Raw genomic sequence first — 20,642 nt, 5'->3', positions numbered from 1 at the left:
TCAACATCTGTTGGTTGTAGTAATCATGCTGCTATCCCACCTCTAGGCCCATTGTGACTATATGTAGGGATGTTCTGAAAAAAGGAATGAAATAACCATTTTGAAGTTAGGAATACAAAAGCAGATAATGACTAAGAAACATGCTGGGAATAGAATCACAGGAAGATAGATCTGGAGCTGCAAAGAACCTTAGAGATTATGTAGTTAACTCCATCAACTCATTTTATAGATGAGAAAGCTGGATCCTAAGGAATTTAGTAAACAACCCCCCATCTCTAAGCATCTAGTTGGCCATCTCAAGCCACAGTCATTTGAGGACTATAGTTCTGATCCTCAATTAGGATTTTAGTATCCTAGATGTAGAGCTGGAAGGTACCATCAAGGCCACCAAGTCCTAACCCCTTGTTTTATAAATGAGGAAAATGAGGTATAGAAAGTTTAAGGACTTTCCAAGGGACACACAGCTAGTAGGTGCCCAGAAAGTGAGTTGAAAATGGGTCTTTCTGACCCCAAACTCAGTGCCCTATCCACTATGGCATGTCGCCTATCAAAGAGTATAAAAAAAGAGACAAAGAATTCCTATAATCAACAATGACCGCCTAAATCAACTTGGGATAAAAAGAAAAGATAGTGTGAAAAGAAGATTCCCAGTCTTTTGGAGTAATGCAGTTTAAATCTTCAGTCTCATAAATACTGGACAATCAGGTTTCTGTTTCCTGATGACAAGGAATTAAATTTGATTGCTGGCAAACTCAGGAATTAAATGGTCTAGACCTGGTTATTAATTTAGAAATTACTGAAGCCACTACTCCAAGAATTCACCATGGCCTAGAGGAGACTCTAGATTCTTAAGAACTTTGTTAGTAGAGTTCAAACTTATGACAGACTCTACCAAGATGGAAATCTTTGAGTTTGGAAATGGTTTTGAACTATGCATCTGATGACCATAGAGTAGTCTATATAGTAGACCATATATGTAGCTACATAAGGAATTGGGGAGAGATCATAAGCAGTAGATGATCAATCAATCAACAAGCATTTATTAAGCACCTATTAAATGCCAGACACTATGCCAGATTCTGGGGAAACAGCAAATGAAATAATTGCTACCTCAAGAAATTTATATTCAATAATCTTATTTCTTTAAAGGAGACCTATACATACATAGGTATATAAATAAAGGTAGGTTAAATATAAGCAGGGTTAGAGGGTACTAGCAGTTTCAAGGATAAGAAAAGGCTTTGTGTAGATGATACTTCAGCTGAGTTTAGAAGGAAGTGAAGAATTCTATAGAGTGAAACTGAGGAAGGAAAACATTGCAGACACAGGGGGACAGTCACTGTGAAGATAAGGAGAGAAAGAAAGAATACCATGTGTGAGGAACAAAGGAAAGACCAATTTGACTGTACCATAGTGTTGTGAAGGGGGTAATGTATACAAGATTTGAAAGAGGGTTTAAGGTGAGGTTATGAAGGATTTTAAATGCCAAAGAGAAGAGTTTATATTTTTTCCTATAGGCAATAAGAAACCAGTGGGGCTTGTTGAATAGTGGACTGTGCCTAAGGAGAATTTCTTTAGTAGTTATTTTGATGCTGGATTAGAGATGGAAGCTATTTGAACAAAGGGACTTCAAGATGAGAATCTGGATTAAAGTGATAGCTGTGTAAGTAGTAAGAATATATATATACATATATATATATGTACATAATACATATACATACATAATATATTAAAAAGATATTATAGAGTTAGAAATAGTATAATTGTATATATATATATATACATATATATGTATATATATATAAAAGATTATATAGGTAGAAATGGCAAGATTTGGCAACTAATTGGGGCAAAAGAAAGGAAGAGTAAGGAATCAAATGTCATGCTGAAGTCATAGACTTGGGAGATTGGACTAATGCTGATGCCCTTAACTGAAAGAGGGAAGTTATATGGCATGGCTGGATTTTGAGGATCCTACCTCAATTACTAGCTATGACACTGTGAGCAATTTATTTAGCCTCCCTGAGCCTCAGTTTCCTTAGCTATAAACTGCATTAACAGCAACTCACAGACTTGTTGTTTGGATGAAATGAGGCAACAGATAAAGCAAACCTGAGAGCTCTATGTAAACACTAGTTATTATTATTTTCTAGTCTAACCTCTCATTTTGCAAATGAGGAAACTGACTTAGAGAGATTATATGTCTTGCCCTAAGTCACACAGGTAGGAAGAACCAAAAGAAGAATCTGAACCCAGAAATCACTCTAAACTCTCCAGACATAGAAGAATTGAGGATCTCTTTGCTGTCACTATCAATAAAAGTGAGTTGGGACACAGAGAAAGGGACCAAGGATAGAAAGGTTAAAAACCAAGATCAAATGACATTTTCCTATAGGCAGATCTTTTTTCTTTAGAAACTGTGAAGTTTGGGCAGACACTAAAGAGAAATCTGCTACTTGCCAGTCTTCTTAAGTTTGCAGTGTTCTGCCTCCCAGTTTGAGGTGGGCTTGGGGATGAAAATAACTATTTTAAAGGTTGGTTGTAAACAGAAGGGCTTCTCATTCCTTTTCCCACCATGTCTATGACATGGAATCAGAAAATTTCCTTCTTTCTCCAAATTATGAACCTTTAGCTCATCACCCAGGCCCTGGGGTGGACACATACACAAGTTTACAAATATAATTAGACAGCATCATCAGCGGCGGGCCGACTATAATAGTCAACAAATTAATAGCCCTCCCCTGCTGGCCTCCCCAGTGACAGAATGCAAAACACATTCAGCAGCTGTACCACAGCATCAGGCAGGACTCCCAGCTCCCAATGACTTCTTTCTAAAAACCTCATTTTCCTTTTATTATAATGGAAATGAAATCTGTATCTATTTCAGATTGGCTTGAACATTTGCAATCTGCATCCATCTCTCCTTTGTCCCAGCAGGGCTGCTAAAGGAAAAATCCTCTGTATCCTCAGGAGAATGCAAGCTCCATGAAGGCAAGACCAATGTATTTTCAATGCCCAGGGCAGTGCCTTTTACATTTCAGAGGTTCTTAATAAATGCTGATTTGAAATAAATTGAATGTCACCATCCTTCTCTGGTTCAGAAAGGGAAAAAAAATCATGATTTTGACTCAGCCAAAAACTTTCAAGTCAGATCAATGCATTTATAAATAGTCTACTAAGTGAAAGGCACAATGATAAGTGCTAGGAATCAGACAGAGATGGCAATCCATTTGAAAAATCACACACAAGATCGGGGATGTTTTGTGGGCTCTGGGCTAAATGTGAATCAAAGTTTGTCATGTGGTAATTGAAAAAGCTAACATAATCTTAGGCTATATTGAGAGGGATAGAGTCCAAGACCAGGGAGATGATAGACCCGTTGGATGCTGTCCTAGTCAGACATCTGTATCATGATGTTCAGTTCTTGGCACTACAGTTTAAGAAAGATATTGATAAGTATCTGCAAGAGTACAGTAGAGATGGCAAAGGTCCTGGGAGTCTATGCCGTATAAGACAAAGAACTGGAGGATACTTAGTCCAGAGAAGAGAAAACTTAGTGGAGATATGACAACTGGCTCCAAATATCTGAAGAACTACCATATGGAAGAAAAAAATCAAATTGCTTTGTTTGGCCCTGGAGGCAGAATTTAGAACAATGAGTAGAAACTAAAGAAGTAGATTTATGTTCCATATGAAGAAGAGGAATTGAAACAAATGAACAAAATTTCCTAACAATTAAAGCAAGGATTCTTTCTGTTAGGCAATATGGGTTAAGGGACTTGCTCAAGGTCACACAACTACTAAGTATTTGAGGCTGAATTTGAATTCAGCTTCCTTTGAGTTTACAGCCAGTATTCTAATCCACTACTATTAATGGCAAATATTCCTCATCTTTTTGTTATTATTGTTTGTTTGTACCATGGAAGTATCTGTTGATTATCTCCAACTTACATTGTGTGTATCTTATATATGTCTAAGATATTTACATGTTGCTTTTCTCATTGTGAACCACTCAAGGTCAGGAACTATCTTCAATCCTTCTTTGTATTCCCAGTGCTTGGCTCAGTACCTAGCACATAGGAAGCAATGCGTGCTTATTGATTGACCTTTCACAAGCTGGTGAAACCTATGTATCTCTTCACAGAATAAGGTTTTTAATTGTACAAAATAAAATATGTAGGAATACAAAGGACACCACTTATATTGAAATACAATTTTAAAAAAACCAAGTTCATGGATTCTATATAAAAAAAAAACCCTTGAATTAGAGGCATCCCAAAGTGGAATGAGCTTCCAGAAAGGTTCCCCCTTAATGGAGATTAAGAAAGAAGTTGTATGGCTACATACTGGAGATTTTGTGGAGGTGAATTCTTGTTTGAGTATAGGTAACATCAAATGTCATCTGATGTCCCTATCAATTCTTGAATTCTATTATTCTATGAGATTCTGGTTTAAAATTTTTTATTAAAGCTTTTTATTTACAAAGCATATGCATGGGTAATTTTTTAAAAATTGACCCTTGAATTTCCTTTTGTTGCAAATTTTCTCTTCCTCCCCCCACCCCCTCCCCTATCTGGCAGGTATGTGCTATGAGATTCTTAAAATGCAAGATGAATCAGTTGGAGTTTTTGCACTTAGGGAAGTTGCTGTCTTTCACTAGGAGGTATAACTCTTTCCACTCTGGTGTCAAGCAATAGTCTTAACAATCTCCAATCACCTACACAGACAATTCAGATGTGATCAGCCTATGAAAATAAACACAATAGGAATCACAACCAGACAGAGGCTCCCAGAAATTGCTCAGTTTTTCCTGCACAAACATGACTCGGCTCTTTTGCTGCTTTTAATCTCCTCAAGCTTTTATTATCCTTTCCAGAGACGAGGATCACTGTCCTCCCTGCTAATGTCCCTTGGGCAAGGGACTTTTAGTGTCAGTTTCTTGTAAAAATGTTTGTCAGGAGTGCTGGCTAATTCTTAAGCTGAGCCAGTGTTAAATGACAGAACTGTGAACATACTTGCAGGAGGCAATGGATCCACAGCCTGCCTCTTTTATTTTAGAGCTGGCTCTGGGGCTCAGTGATAGGGTGCCCAAGGGGATGTTTGGATTCCAAGGCAAGTCTCTTTGTTTCTTTCTAAGTGAGGTAAAGAGAAGGAGCTAGAAAGAAATAGAAGGAAGTGAGAGGAGAGAAGGGAGGAGAGAAGATGGAAGACAAAGGAATAAATAGTTAAGGAAGGCTAGGAAAGACAAAGGAAGAGGGGAAGAAAAAGGGAAGAGAGAGAAGGGAAAACAAAGAAGTGACAGGGAAATAATGGAAAGAGGAAAAGACAAAGGGAAAGAAGGGAAACAGACTTAAGACACCAGAAGGAAAGGGAAGAGGATGGGAAGGAGGGAAAAGGTTCCTAATCAATGTCATCATCCATATGAGAATCTCTAAGGTGAGGATCATAGACTTAAAGCCGAAAGGGATCTGAAAGGTCATCTTGTCCAACCATTTTATTTTACCCATGAAGAATCCGAGAGTCAGAGAGTTTTAAGTGATTTACCAAAAACCACACAGCTGGTAAGTGGAAGACTTGGGATTTGAACCACATCCTCTGACCACAAACTCAATTCTTTCTCTAGACTTCCATGTTGCTTGATTCACCTTCAGTCTGGCTAAAGACCAGTCCTTTAGAAAGCTATATCTCACCATCTAAACCACACAATTGTGCATGCACACACAGATGTATCAGAACACCTACAGACATTTGTATTCATCCACTTTCCTGCTAGAGAAGTCAGTATGTGATAGGAAAGGGCATCTTGGAAAAGCATGCACTAGAGCAGTGCTGGGCAATAAAAAGGACCTCCAAAATGTGGTATGGTGAAAATATTCTATGACTTAAAACCAGAAAAATCAGTTCTTCTGGTTCCAATTTTGCCCCAAACCAGCTTGTGCCTTTGGAAAGTTTGGTTTACTTCACTGAATCTCAGTTTCTCCATATGTAAAATGAAGAGATGGACTAGATGAATTTTGAAAATTCATCCTGTTTTCTAAGAGCCCTCCCAGCTTTAATTTAATATTCTGGTTTCTGAAGATCCTTCCAGCCCTGGCATTCTCTGTTCTAAGGGTCATCTCAAATCTGATATCCTGTGCCTTAAGGACCTTTCCAGCTCTGGCATTTCATGTCCAAGGGTCTTTCCAGGTCTGCCATTTTAGAGGACAGTTAAGAGAACAAGAACGCTGGAGGGAGCAAGACAGACTGGTTTTTGTCTCCAAGTTTTATTTGTCCAACTCTAGGTACAGTGTAGTCTTGGTAATTGAATTAACTCTCTCATATGGAGGTTGGATGTGACTGAGGGAGAGTATTAGGGTCTATTCACATCCTCCCAGGGAGCTTAATGCCTTCACTCTGCCCTTCCTCTCAGGCAGCCTCATCTTTACCCAGGCCATTATCTGCTCTGTCATTCTGTGGTCCCACTCCCTCCTTCTTTCTCCTTCCTCTAGCTCTCAGACCCATCATCAAACTGACACTACAATTACCTCTAGAAAAAGCTTGTAATTTGCTTGCTCTATTGCTCCACCTGCTATGTTGTTTTTCATTCGATAAAACCCATTGTTAGTGTCTTTCTCTATGTGTTGTCTCCTGAATGGGTTGTAAGATCCTTGAGGGTAGGGACTCTTATCACTTTTAAATTTCTATCTCTAGGGTTTAACCTAAGGCTTGGTAAGACCCTAATAAATTCTTTGTATTCATTCAGACTAAAAATTTCTCTTCTAACCTTAAGACCATTTTCTGGAAATGGTTGACTGGTGCAATGGACAGAATTCTGGGACTGTAGTCAGGAAGATCTGAGTTCATATTCTACCTCAGAGACATACTAGTGAGATATATTAGTTGTGTGATCCTGGACATATCATTTAACCTCAATTTTCTCAAGTGTACAATGGTGATAATAATAACACTTACCTCCTACAGTTGTTGTGAGGATCAAATGTGATAGCTGTAAAATGCTTAGCACATGTGCCTACAATATAGTAGGTGCTATTTAAATGTTATCTGTTATTGACATCATTGTGGAAAACATTGAGAATTGAGCAAAATCTATCTTTGGAAATAACACATTTCTCTTATTACCCATTCACTTCACCATCCTCTGAGTCTTCATAGATTATAAAGTTGTCTGGTCATCTTCATTCACAAAATTTTGCTCTGAACCAGTCAATTCAATCCAGTAGACATTGACAGAACATTTTCTATGTACATTACCCTGTTGTAAGTCTGAGATTGGAAGTAGGGGTAGAAGAAGGGGGAGAGAGAAAACACCCATAACTTCAATACAGAGCTGAATATAATTCTTAAAGGAATCGGAAAAGTGTTGTATGAACTAAGAGGAAGGAAAAATGGCTTTTGTCTAAGATCCAAGAGGATATCATAAGACCATAGACTAGAATTTTTATAATAGACTTGTTTTTGAAGCCACACAGTCCAAGCCCCTCATTTTAGAGTTAGAGAAATCAAAGTCTAAAGAATTTACATTATTTACCCAAGGTCACATAAGTAATGTGTCATCATCAGAATTTGAACCCAGGTCCCCCTAAGTTGTGCAGAGTTGTGTCTTTGGAGCCAGGAAGACCTTAGTTCTGACCTGACCTCAGACACTTTCTAGTAATATAATCTTGGACAAGTCATTTAATTCCATTTGCCTCAGTTTCTTCATCTGTAAAATGACCTAGAGGAGAAATTGGCAAACCACTATAGTATCGTCACTAAGCAAACCCCAAATGAGGTCATAGTTGGACGTGAATAATCAACTAAAGAGCAACAACCTCTGATTCCACATCATACAGTCTTTTCACTGAAACACAAGGAGGAATTGTGGGTTTCATGTCAAGTTTCATTTGAAGAGGACTGACATGCTCCAATAATTAAGGAAATCCTCATTTAGAAAGTTTCCTTACTGGGGTTAAAGGAGGCAAAACAAGTATAATTCAAGAACCAGGATGAGTCAATTACTGGATTGGACAAAATGGGTCCAATTACTGGGATATCTGTAGGATGCTGGGATAGTTTGGGTTAAAATTAGATGAGAATTCAGTCAGTGATTGCAGAGTTCAAAGCCAAGGGAACTTGCTGGGAATTTGAAATCTAAAATGCAATTATTGTAGGGAGTTGACAATTTGTCCAACTCAAGATGATTTCCAGAATCTTAGGTCTTTTTTATCTAGCAGTGATGTCCCACATGTTATTAGGGTGGCATAAAGGAGAGTGGTAAACTTGGCATTAACACCTAAGCACCTACTGGCTGATGGGGGCACTGGCAAGTCACTGAACCTGAATCTCTTTTTCCTCACCTATAAATGGGGATAATAATATCTTGTAGCACCAAACTCATAGGTTCAATTGGGATAATATAATAAATTTTAGTAGCTAGGTTAGAACCTAGGTATTCCAGTCTAGCAGCACAGAGGAAAGAGCTTTAAGGAAATCCTTTGGAGGAGAAGAAGACCTCACTCTAACATGTAGTTTGCTCTCTAAGAAATAGCTCATTTCCTCCTGGATTTGTTTTGACAAGGAGAGTGTGCCCTCAGTTTTAGAGACTTCTTCACTAAATGTTCTGACTATACCTAATTGGTGAATACCTCCTTTAGCCTTGAGATTATTGATCAATTCAATAACAACCAAAATTCCACAGGACCAGAGATGCTACCTCGCTCCTAATGGAGAGGTGGTGATGAACTTAAGACACAGAAGAAGACATACATTTTTGGATGTGACCACTGAGGGAATTTGCTATACTTGGATATATGTAATTTTTGAGTTTTTTTTTTCATTTGGAAGAGCAAAAATGGGAGAGGGAGAGCAAAATATTTGTTAATTGAAAAAAAAGTTATAATAATTTTTCAAAGTGAAGACCTCTTTCTAAAAAGCTAATTAAATCTTCATGCTTGAAGAAGATCAAAATGGCATCACTATGTTGGAGTCAAGATGCGGTGAGTATGATTGGCTGATCAGAAGGCTGTATCACAGGTTGGAAACAAATACTCTATATGAATATTTGGAGTGGAAATGTTTCTAAATGTATACTTCTTACATTTCTTCTGAATTACTGCATTTCTTCTTTGTTCATAAAGCACTGCATCTTCTTTGATATGGGCACACCATACTGGATGATCTTGTGCCAGTATCTCCCATTCTTCATAATTAATACCAAACTTGTTCAGAGAGATCTTGCAAGGATGTCCCTTCTTCTGACTACTATATGGTCACCTCCCTTGTGTGAGATCTCCATAAATGGTGTTTTAGGCAAACATTCATTTGGCATTCAAATAGCCAGTTCATTGGCCAGCCCATTGAAGCTGTCCTCTCCGTAGAAGAGTTTGAATGTTGGGCTGTTGAGATTAAGAAAGGATCTCAGTTTTTGCTACCTTCACTTGCCAGGGGATCTTCAAAATCTTCCAAAGATAATTCAGATTGAAGCAATCCAGTTTCCTGGCACGGCATTGGTAAACTGTTCAACTTTCACAGGCAAACAACAATGAGGTCATCACAATGGCTCTGCAGACCTCCAGTTTCCTACATTTTCCTTTGGAGCTCCCAAACACTGAGTTAGCTCTGGCAATGTGTGTGTCAATCTCATCATCTAGCAAAGATGATGTTGCACTCTCAAAGACTGGGAGGAGGGTCACATCATAGCAAAAACAGGGAGAGAAGGAGAGGTGAGTTCAATGAAAAGATGGCTTTGGTTTGGGACACCCTGAGTGTGATGTGCCATTGAGATATCTAGAAGGCAAAAAGCAAATAGGCTCTTATTCTGACGCTTATTCTCCTTTATAACCTTGAACAAATCTCTTCTCCATCTGACCCTCAGTTTCATCATCTGTAAAATGAAAGGATTGAATTTACTCACCTCTAAGGTCCCTTCCAGCTGAAATTTGAGAGGCAGCTAAGTGGCACAGTGAATAGCCTGCAGTTCCTGAGTTCAAATCCACCCTCATACACTCCTAGCTATTTGAGCCTAGGGACATCACTTAATCTCGGTTTCCTTAACTGCAAAATGGATAATAATAAAAAACCTATCTTCCAGATTTGTTATGAGGATCAAATGAGATAATATCTGTACAGTACATAGCATGGTGCTTTGCACATTGTAGACATTTAATAAATTCCTATTCCCTTGTTTCTACATAAAAAAGAAAGAAATCAAGCTCAGTCCTGATCCTGAACACGTCCCCAAAAGAAGCCTTGACTGTCCTCGTGGCAGGGGCTTTGCCTGATTTTAAACAATGGAAGTAATGAGATTTTAGGGTGTGTGTATTTTCAAACAGCAACTGGCACCTTTGGAATAGCCTCAGACGTTTCAGAAAACAGACTTGACACTGACATTATTAGCAGGCTTGTTTTATGTAATCACACCCGTCTGGAGAGTCTTGGCTCCCCGCCCCTGGGCCCGGAGCTGGAATTACCCGTCTGTGTTCAAACGGGGGAGGATCCTTCACTCAGACAAAGGGCACACATGTTTGAATGACTATTTCGGGGTTTTCTTTCTTCTGGCAGAGGGGGGAAAATAGATCGTTTTTCCTCTCCTTTCTTTTTAAAGGGTTCCTGAAAAATCCATGTGGCTTTGAGGTTCATTCATCAGCAATAGGTCTTCTGGGTTGATTAACTCTTTGGGTGCTCTCAGAGCAGAGAGGAACAGAGGCATTCAGAAAATCCCCCAGAAAAAAGCCCAAAAGATTCAGAAAGATAGGGAACTAGCCCTAAGTCATGTAACATCAACAACTTAAAGCTGTTCTTCATATTTCTCTTTTTCCAGGTTGGAGGCATTGAAGAACAGTCCCAGAAGAAGAGTTAAGAATCATGAGGTTCCCAATGATCCCATTTATAAGAAAACCGTGTGAATGGGTCCTCTCCCCTTCCCCAAATCAATGAGGCTTTGGCTACACAAATGGTAGAGCAGGGACAGTTACATGGCACAATGGATAGAAGGTTGGGCCTGAAGTCGGGAACGCTCATCTTCCTGAGTTCAAATCTAGCCAGTGACACTTCCTAGCTGTGTGATCCTGACCAAGTTACTTAACCCTGCTTGCCTCAGTTTTCCCCTCTGTAAAATGAGCTGGAGAAGGAAATGGCAAACCACTGTAGTATCTTAGACAAGAAAACTCCAAATGGGGTCATGAAGAGTTGGACACAACCAAAATTTCAGAACGACAGCCACTGTTATAATTGGCTGTAAAGTCAGGAAGTCCTGTTACTTTTGACATATTCAGACAGATCCTTAAAATTAGGTATGGTCCTAGTCCATAAACCTCAAGATATCTTGCTAAGTTCAATGGTCAAAATTTACATTATTTTGGACAGAGCACCCATAGATATGATACCCTATGTGGACAGAAGGAACAGAAGGGAAAGAATAAAATAGAAAAGAAAAGAGCTATGTTGCCTAACTGATCAAGTCCAGTTGGGTCCCCAGTGGGGCAGCTCCTACTTCTACTTATAAAGGCTGTTGTTTGTCCCTCATTGTCGAAGAGGAACTTGACATTTCGGAGATGATGCCATGTCATGCAAGTGAATTGGATTTATTTTGTCTTTTTTTTTTCCTTTTCAAGGAGAATAAAGAGATGGTTCCTATAGAAGGCAGAATTTCAGTTGAGACTTAAAGGAAACCAGGAAAGGTCTTCCCAATTTTTGATGAGAACCAAAGGAGAATCTAAGATCTGTATAGGAAAGATCTTCCTTTCTCAGTGATCAGAAAATTACAGATTCTCAGGGTTGGAAGTTCGTTGAGAGCAGGACTTGTCTTTTGCCTTTATTCGCATCCTTAGTGATAAGATTTGGCACCAAAGGATGATGTTTAGTAGTAATTACTGATTTAGATCATGAGGCATAAGATCAAGGCATACGTGGAGAATTCACAATGTCATCATCTTTGCCAAAAGGTGCATTTATATATGAGAAGAGGTTAAGGGAAGGAGATTACATCATTGACTGGAAGACTAACCCTAAAAGGGATTTCGCACCTAAAAGAGTTATCAATAACAAGGAGAAAAACACTATGAGGCATGGAGAAGGAGGTGAGGAGAAAGACACCAGGAAGTGGAGCATGATGGGTTAAAAAGAGATTTTAGCAAAGATGACTTAGACTGTGGGCAGATTTATGGGGGAAATTTAATTTTGGGGGTTTGACATCATAATGTGGCTTTCTAGTTGGATACAGTGAGATGGGGTTTCCCAAGACCTCCACATAAATAGAACTGTAAGATTGAACTGATCCCCACTAGTGCCCTTCCCTGCTTTCTTCAGGGAGTATTATCAGAACTTCAGGATTTTTCTCCCAACCTCCCCTAAAGATCTCATCACTAGTGCTTAGAACAGTGTGCAATACATCATAAATGTTTTATAAATCTTGTTCAAAATCCTGACTGACCTTCCAAAGTATAGCATATTCTAAATCAGGCCATGAAGGCTTTACTTGAAGATTTCCTTTCTCAAATAGCCAATTCCTCTTGGGATCATATTTTCCTCTTACCTTGGGCTCTGCAACTTTCACCCAATTCTCCTAATTCTTCCCTGTGGGGCTAAGCAGAATAAATCCCTCTTTAATGTGAGAACTCTTTAAATATCTGAAGACAGCTGTCAAGCCCCCTAGAAGTCTTCTTCTTATGCTAAATCTCCTTAATTCCTTCACCTGATCTTCCCTCTATGGCTTAATTTCCAGGTTCTTCACTATGTCCACTCACTCTCCTGTAGGCTCTTTTCAATTTAATAAAGTCTTTCCTGTAGGACTCAGAACTAAACACATTAATCCATATATGGGCTGACCAGAGTAGAGTGTAGCAAGACCATCACTCTCTACTCTTAGTCATTTTGTGCCTGCGCACTCTATGAGTACTATTTGTCCCAATAGTATACTTTAAACAGATACTGAATTTATCATCCACTAAAAACTATTTTTTTCAAATGGATCACTATCCATTTACATCTCCTTCCAAATATCATTATGATATTGATTTCTTGGACCCAAGTGTAAGTCTTTATATTGATCCCAATTGAATTTCATCTTATTAGAATCAAACCAATGTTCTAGCTTGTCAGAGTCCTTTATAATTCTCATTCTGAAAAAATACATTTTGGGAGCAATTTTTTCCTTCACTATGAGTATCAGTTATGAAAATTTAATTTTTTTATTGTTCAATGGGGGCCAAAGTGGAAAGGAGAGAAAATAAATACTTGTTTAATTGCAGAAAATAATAAAATTAAATTTAAAATAATCTCATTTTGTCATCTAATTCATTAGCTATTTGTCAAAGCTTTGTGTTAATTACCAATTTGACAAGCACATTCATTGATGGTGTTTTATATTTGACTTTATATTCCCAGTGCTTAGTACAGGGCCTGGCACATAAGAATCACTCAACAATTGCTTGGTAATTGATTGATCCAAATCAGTGATAAAAAAGTTTGTAGAGTGCTTAACAAAAAGCCTCAAAGAGCTTTCCTATCTGGGAATGGAAGCCATCAGGGATGGAGGTGGGAAAGCTAATTGATTACTGTGTAAATTTGGGCCAAAATAAAGTCTTCAGTGGCTCTTTGCTTACTGAGATGGTTTGTGGTTCATATCCACGATTCCCACAGATACAGCAAAGTGGAGCTTTGTTCATAAACTGCTGATTCAGTATGGGATGTGCCATGAAGCATATAGGTCAGAGAAAGTCATTCAAAGGGAAGGGGATATTGCTGGGAGCCGATCCCCAGCTGATAAAAGTGGAATGTTACTGAAAAAGCATTGAAATGGACCAAAGGATATGGCACATGAATGTAATGGAATATTATTCTGCTATACAAAATTACAAATGTGTAGAACACAGATAAGTAGGAGAAGACTTACATGAACTGATTATGAACATGAACTCACATTTATTAATTATTTACAGTGTATCAGCACTGGAGATAGAGGAAAGGCACAAAATCATCTCACAAGGAACTCGGGGATGAAATCAGAGAGATTATTTTGTGAATAATGGTGTACAGACAAGATGGAGACATGGTAAATTTGGGTTAGTATCAGACCAAAAGCACTATTGAAAAGTATAGTGGCTCATGTGTTGGAGTGGATAACTTACTTTTAGTAACTTGTGTGAAATAGATGCAGTCTCAAAAACAACCAAAATAAAACAAAGTTAGCAAATCTAGGAAAAGAATATACACAATGACTACACATTGTAATTGAAAAGAACATTTTTTAAAATGCTGAATGAGGGATAGTCTCTGAAGTTATAGAATCATAAATGTAGAAAAGGTACAGAGGTTAACTAGTCCAACCCTTTCATTTTACTTTTAAGCAATAGAGGCAGAATTTTAATCTAAATCCCAAAGTCATTTCTTTTTTCCCTTTGACCGTGTTGCCAGTTCTGAGCATCTGGGATTCTGGACAGACCTTATTCAGGGTGACTACCAGTGACAGCCCCCAAAAAGTCTTCTTTACTGTTGAAATAAGACTGGTCAGCTCCCAACAAAGGGTGCAGGGAGATGTCATGAGTCCATAATTGTTGACAAGTTTCCTGGATCAGAAGGAAGCAAAAAAAGGTACCACAGAGCATTACCATAATTTAATCAATAAACTACCATGTTAAAGTTTATAGAGCATGTTACATATGCCTTTTTTTAGGTTTTTTTTTAATGTAAATTGAACATCTATTAAAGCTTTTTATTTTCAAAACCTATGCATAGTTTTCAACATTCATCCTTGCAAAGTCTTGTGCTCTAAGTTTTTCCCTCCCCTCTCTCCACCCCTTCCCCTAGATGGCAAGTTAAACATTATATATGCTGTCCTATTTGATTCTCATAACAACAATGATAATCCACATTTTTGCTTCTGCTTTACACACACACACACACACACACACACACACACAAAATGTCTGAACAACAACTGAAAAAAGATCTGGTCTAATCCCTGCATTTTTTTTCAGATGAGGAAGCTATAATTCAGGGAGATAAACATACAAACAACTATGAACAAATAAGATAGAGACATGATCAATGTCTCAAATAAGTGTTATTTAGTCAATCAGTTGTGTCTAGCTCTTTGCAACACCACTGGAGGTTTTCTTGTTAGAGATTTTGGAGTAGTTTTCCATCTCCTTCTCCAGCTCAATTTACAGATGAAGAAAGTGAGGCAAACAGAATTAAGTGATTTGCCCAGGGTCTCACAATTAGTAAGTGTCTAATGCCATATTTGAATTCAGTTCTTCATGACTCCTGTTCCAGTACTCTATCCACTTTGCCATTTAGCTATCCAAATAAGTAGCCAGACTCATTAAAATCCAAGTCTTCTTTCTCCAAATCCAGTGTTCTTGTATTCACTTCTTGGTCTGGATCCTAATCTTGCCATTAATTTCTTGTGTGACCTTCAAAAAGTACTTTCCACTCTTTAGGCCTTGAGATCATTACTCTGTAAAAATGGGAGCTGGTCTAGAGAGAAAAACTTAGCTTGGTTTATAAACTTTTGTGACTCTGTGGTTACCTTGGGGTCCCATAGACCCTATACCTCAAGAAAGCCAAGAATAATAAGTCTCTCCAGAGATGGAAGGCAGCAAGCTCTAGTCCTTTGGCAAATGGCAGTGTCTCCCAAATCTTCCCCATTGGTCTGTCATGGTACCTGGAATGCTCCCAATAGAGCTTATTTCTATCTATGTAGTTAGACCAGAGCCCTTTTCTATCCCTCATTTCACCCAAAAAGAAATTGAAGTTTAGGAAGATTAGCTTGCACAGGGTCCCACTATTGGGAAGCCTTAGAGCTAGGATTTGAACCCAATCCTCTTGGCCCCAGGCTGTTGCTCTGCCATGTCCTCATTTACAAAAAACAAATAAACAAACCTATTTTGTTTATAACCATGTGAGAACCAAAGATAGCTATCCATCTGTCTAGTAGATATCATAAAAAACTTGGAGAGAAACCATCTTCATTTGTTTGTTGGGGGGGAAACCAAAAAAGCACTTACTTTTTGGGGCTGACCCATTTACCTACACTTGAGAATGGGAGACTGCGTGGCCTGGGATGCCCTGGACTCTTCCAAAGAATATATACCTTGCACACTCCAAGGATTCTTGGGACAGTCTTGGGGGTTTAGGCTAGAAGATCTAAATGGGAAAAACAAAGATATTTCCAGGTATCAGAATCTCAAGGTTAGAAAGAACCTCAACAGTCTCTTAGCACAACCCATGCTAGAAACTTAAGTGACATGCTAGATGGTGGTCATCCACCATAAAGATCAAAGACATCCATTAAGGGGCGCCTGTTGTCTCTGAGACTTACCATTTCCCTTTGGGACAGTTTTTTTTTCTTTCTTTCTTTCTTTTTTTCTTTCTTTCTTTCTTTCTTCATCTCTCTCTCTGTCTCTCTCTCTCTCCCCCTCCTCCATCTTTAACAAAAGTGTTTGATTTTTCCAGTCATGTGCTCAGCAAGTTGTTAAAAAAAACTTTCCAAAATAATGTTTGCCCTCCTATCTGGAGGGTTTAAACAACAAAAAGATAACCTTAAATCTGTGAGTCTCATGATCAGCAAGGGACCTGGTCATTAAGCACTACAATACCATCATAATGACAGGAGGGAGATGGAGGAAGCAGATTTAGTGCCAGGACAATCCTCTGCTGGGAATGTGTAAATTCATTTAATCATCTTTAATTGTGTGTAACTCCAATGTCAATTCATGCATAAAGATGAAATAAACAGTCTGGGTCTGTATAGTACAGGGCATAGGAGAAGACCCAGAATATACTCAAAGGGGATGATCAATCACCAGAGAGAAAGAGGGTGGAAGAAAGAGAAAGAGAGGTGACCCTAGAGCAGAGGCTCTTAATTTGGCATCCAGAGATCTCAAAGGGGTAGATGAATAAATTTTGAGGGGATCTGTGAACTGGGATGGGAAAAAATGTTTTCATTCCTCTTCCTCCTTTATATAGTATCATCTAATTGAAATTTAACATTTTCTTCAAATAGGAATTAAAACAAGAAGATTCTGAGGAGGCTTCACCAGATTGCTAACGGGGGTCAAAATATCAAGTCTTGTGACTGTAGGCAGGAATTGAGTGAGAGGTGTAAATTTTAAAAATGAAGAGGACAGAAAGGGGGACAACAGAAAAAGCAGAATATAGTAAGACATGGGAAGGCAACAACTAGGTTTAGCTTCCAGGAAAGAGATGTTTTTGTGAGTTACCATGAGACAAAGGTCCAAGCTTTTGGCTGAAGTCAGTGTGAAGAAACGGAAAAGGGGAGCATGTGAAATGGTACTATCATGACAAACCTAAACTGGGGAATTTTGGCAGAATCTAGATTGCCTTGTAGTTTGTATATTACAAGAAGCTTCAACCTGTCTTGAAAAGTTATCAGATCTCCCTCTTAACTACTGAAAGAAGACAGGGAAATGGCAGTATCCCCACTACATCTGCCCACATGCTAAAGAATAGTTTTGTCATGTCTTTATAAACATTCTTAGAAGATATCTTTTCCTTTCACTACTTCTGAAGGTATAGAGATTGTGTCCATTTGTATATGAGTAGCAGAGAATCACTCTATTTCTTGATTTCCTCTTGTTCACATTGCTATTATGTTTTAATAACATTTTTGGTAATGAATTGCTAGATCTTGTGTGGTCTAGAGAGTGAATGTTATATTGAATGGGAGCTTAGATCATGATTTTAATAACTACATAATTCATTGAACCTTTAGTAAGGGGGAATATATTGTCTTCTGACGCAATCTGTCCCACTTTTGGAGATCTAAATAAGGGGATCTTATTGTTAGGAAGCTTTTTCTTATATTGGGCATAAATCTACCTCTCTGAACTTTCTACCTAATTGCTTCTAATGCTGTCCTCTGAAATCAATTAGAACAAACCTTATGCTCCTTTCCTCCACAGATTTGAAAGGCAGCTATTTTCTCTGCTCTCCATCTTCATTTCTCTAGGACAATTCTCAGGACCTTCATATGGCTGTCGCATGAAATAGTATCCAGTCATTCTTTTCTGGACATCAATTTTTTGGAATTTTAGCTAAGATGTGGCACTTAGAAGACAGGATATTATTTGAAATGGCAACTGTCTAGAAAAGAGAACCATTATTTGCACACATATATTGTATCTAGGATATACTTTAACATGTTTAACATATATAAGACTGCCTGCCATCTAGGGGAGGGGATGGAGGGAGGGAAGAGAAAAGTTGGAACAGAAGTGAATGCAAGGGACAAAGTTGTAAAAATTACCCATGCATATGTTCTGTCAATAAAAAGCTATAATTAAAAAAAAGAAAAGATAACCATTAGTTATAATGTTTGAAGCTTCATTCCTCTTGATATAGACTAGATTTCGTTAACTTTTTTCATCACCATGTCATATTTTAGGCTAGTAATAAACTTGGAATCCATTAAAAGCCCCATGTATTCTTCATGAGAATTATCATCTCGTCCTATGTCTGCCATCCTGAATTATGCAGTTGATTGTTTGAACCCATGCTAAGGCCTTTACATTGCTCTTTCTGTGTTCTTTCAGATCTGTCTTTTAGACCTTATGCAGCTTCTTATGGTATGTATCTCCACATTTTGTAGAAAGTCTAAACATCATGAGTCTATATTATCATTCATTTTTGATCCGGTGATATGTTTGAAATTGCATTGAATTTAGCAGAAATTCATGTTATTACAATCAGAGCAGCATTTTAGGATAATCAAAATTCAATTGAAAATGTGAATTAAATAAAGGCCCTCTCCCACAAAAAAAAAAAAAGTTTCTTCTAGCTATAGTTATTGGAATTGTAATAGATATGCAGGAAGGAATCCAATGCAAGGTGCCACCAATACCACAGTGAGGAAGAAAAACTATTTATTAGTTTCTTTTTTAAATATCTGAAAAAATCTCCAAACAAAAGCTTTGTGTCTTTTTATTTATTCTTATCTGGGGAAGCATAAGATCATGGTCACCCTTTGGTTACCTTAGTATGGTTTAAAGACAAAGCCATCACTCTCTAGACTGTGAAAAAACAAGTTGTTTTCTTTTTTGAAGGGGTGGTGAAAAGTAGAGGATTGATGATCAGAAAGGGGTACAAATGGTTCTTCTTCAGATAGAGGTCAGGTAAATCCTGATATCTCCTCCAACTCAGAAAAGAGTCGCTTTGATCCAGTGACTCCCTGCCTCACCTCAGCTCATCCCTCACTGGGAGCTGACAAGATAACATTGCAAAGGTCTCCCCTGGTTTGTCCCCCTCAATTGCTACTAAGTCAGATCATTCAAATAAAGGACACAGGTTGTGTTTCTCAGCAGTAGGCTGTGGTGATAATGGCCTCTATTTTGACCTTCCAAGTCACAGAAGGAAAGGAAGGACCTTTTTTCCCTTGTTAACTATTTGGTCTGCATTTCCATTAGCATTAGTGCTACAAGTTATTGGCTAAAGCAATTGTATTTGTATCTTCCCAAGTTTCCACATGTAATGTTGGTATTTTCATTGTCTTTTAAATACTTCATTTACTTTTTTAAAATTTACTAATGCAAGGATATTTTTATATTTTTACATAGTTTAATGTCTTTTCTTTATGTTCTTGTTCATTCATACATTCATTCATTTATTTATAGCATCGATGATTCCCAAAGTTAAACAGGACCTCAAGGACCATATCATTGAACTTGTACTTAAACAAAAATGCCCATTAAAACAAATCTAACAAGAGTCCACCCAGTCTTTCCTTCAAGTGAAGGGAAACTCACTACCTCTTGAAACAATCAATTACACTTTTGGATATTTTCAGTTGTCAGGAGGTTTTCTCTTACAACATTCTCAAATTCTTCCCCTCAAATTTCCCCTTGTAGATAAAGAGTCACTACTTCTTCAGGGAGAATGTCCCTAATTTCTCTTATCTATCTGTGTCTGACACGATCTATGGAGATCTAACTATCCTAAATTATCCAAATCACCCCACTCTGATCAGTATTCTGCTCTTTGGAGTCACCAGAATTTAAAAGAATGTAAAGGGATTAATGTAATTCTTAGAATCAGTTGCATTAATACTTAGATTTAACAATAAACTAAATTATATAATATAATATTAATATGTTAGTAAATTATTATACATTATATCATTACAATTACCATAAATTATATAATTAATTATATTTATGTATTACTATCATATAATTATAACAATATTGATATTATGATAGAACTTTATCGACAAAAGCACACCTCCAAAAGAAGACATCTTGATAATTTTGAAAAACACTGGGTTTGGAGTCAAGGGGCTTGTCTTTCTCTGCTGTTTCTTATGTGACCTTGGCCAAATTACTTCACTTTCTCTGAAACTCCTCATCTATGAAATGTGAGGGTTAAAGTAAATGACCTTTATGGTTTTAAAGATTTTAAATCTCTATTCTTAAAGGGCTCTTCTTGGTCAATGTTGGAACTGTGAAGACTCATCATTTCATTAACTCGGACTTTCATCATTTCATGCCTGGATTATTGGAATAAGGCAAGTTCTCCTTGCCTTAAGTCTTTCTCCACTATAGCCCATCCTTCACTCAGTTGTCAAATTGGTCTACCTAAAGTACAGACTATGTCACTCCTTCCTGCCTCAATCCAAACATAACAATCCTCTATTTGACTTTTAAAAC

Source organism: Sarcophilus harrisii, chromosome 1 (assembly GCF_902635505.1).
Source record: "Sarcophilus harrisii chromosome 1, mSarHar1.11, whole genome shotgun sequence".
In the NCBI taxonomy this organism is placed as follows: domain Eukaryota; kingdom Metazoa; phylum Chordata; class Mammalia; order Dasyuromorphia; family Dasyuridae; genus Sarcophilus; species Sarcophilus harrisii.
This window is presented reverse-complemented; position numbering follows the sequence as displayed.